Source organism: Sinocyclocheilus anshuiensis, unplaced genomic scaffold, assembly GCF_001515605.1.
Source record: "Sinocyclocheilus anshuiensis isolate Anshui unplaced genomic scaffold, SAMN03320099.WGS_v1.1 scaffold1938, whole genome shotgun sequence".
Lineage (NCBI taxonomy): Eukaryota > Metazoa > Chordata > Actinopteri > Cypriniformes > Cyprinidae > Sinocyclocheilus > Sinocyclocheilus anshuiensis.
Window position 1 is genome coordinate 25,941 of NW_015547736.1, and position 1,392 is coordinate 27,332.

Here is a 1,392-nt window from a genome sequence, read left to right on the forward strand (position 1 = left end):
CTAGTTACTTGAAAAAAGTAATCTGATTACGTAACTCGCATTACTTGTAATGCATTACCCCCAACACTGCTTATATTACCTTTGAATCAGATTACAAAAAACTAGTTAACGCTAATGGGAGGGTGTTTCTAATACAGTGTCTATGGGAGTGACGGTAAATTTGACATAGTGCTCTCTTCTGACTGCCATTCAGTCTCTCTCTCTTTTTTTATATATATATATACAGTATCTCACAGAAGTGAGTACACATTTATGTCATCATCTCATCTTTTTGTAAATATTTTATTATATCTTTTCATGTGACAACACTGAAGAAATTACACTTTGCTACAATGTGGTGTACTCACTTCTGTGAGATACTGTATATTCATTTAAAACTTTTAAAACCATGACGCGTTTTGCTCTATCAAGCTCAACCTGTGCTATTTTTAACCATATCAAAGGATTATTACACCACCCTATGTGAACCTGAGAGGAGGAGATATATTGAGAAACTATATTTTATTGGTCTATGTCAGTACGCCTTTTCCTTACCTTCTTTTTGTTTGAGAAATGATCCAACTGAATGGCCCAACGTGAAATACCCTGACATCTACAACTATTTGTGTCCTTAAACGCTCGTTTTTTTTTGTGTCGACAGCTTATAAAAACGTAGTTCTGTTTTTTTTAGCTTGTTTACTGTACACCTTGTCACATAGCAGCTTTTAGGCATTGTTCTGTTTTCTGTTATAAGTCAGAAACAAGGAGGCATCTTCCCGCAATACAGAGTCAATGGAGAGCATTGGATTGAGGCCATGTGGGCGTGGCCTAAATGCGCTCTGTCCCTGTAGGTTATGTAGGCAATTAAAGGCTCATTATGATGATTTAAATGGTTTATTAATAAATGTGCGATTAGTCGACTAATGCTTAAAATGAGCGACTACTAGTCGACCAGGAAAAATCTTTAGTTGAGGGCAGCCCTAGAAAAAGCATTTGGGGTTATTCATGACCTGTTGTAGTAATTTGTTAATGCCTTTATACTTTTAAATTTCCTTTTAATGATCGATTGTGAGTAGGATGCGACTTCGTTGTACCCAGTTTTTGAAAATACTTATTGTGTTCATAGAGTGAATCTTTTGCTGATTGTTTACAGTTTTATGGAAGTTGGTCCCATAATTCAAGCAAAGCATCATGAGGTGTAGGAAAAAGGTGCAAAGGCTGTAAACAAGCCTGCATTTACCAACAGTATGGTGTCCTGCTCTCTGCATCTGTTTTTCATCCCTGCAGTGCACTTTCAATCCTTTATACCAGTGGTCGCCAACCTGTCGATCGTGATCAACTGGTAGATCTTTATCACTGTCCCAGTAGATCCCGAAAAAACCCACTAAATAAGTACAAAAATGCAATTCAATT

At 36.9% G+C, this 1,392-nt stretch overlaps 1 protein-coding gene across 2 annotated transcripts in view; it reads left to right on the forward strand.

The window, feature by feature from the left end:
* The window catches only part of wdr11 (WD repeat domain 11), a 140,106-nt gene that overhangs the window by 3,186 nt on the left and 135,528 nt on the right, over window positions 1-1,392 (forward strand). The gene's annotated exons all lie outside the window — the stretch shown is intronic.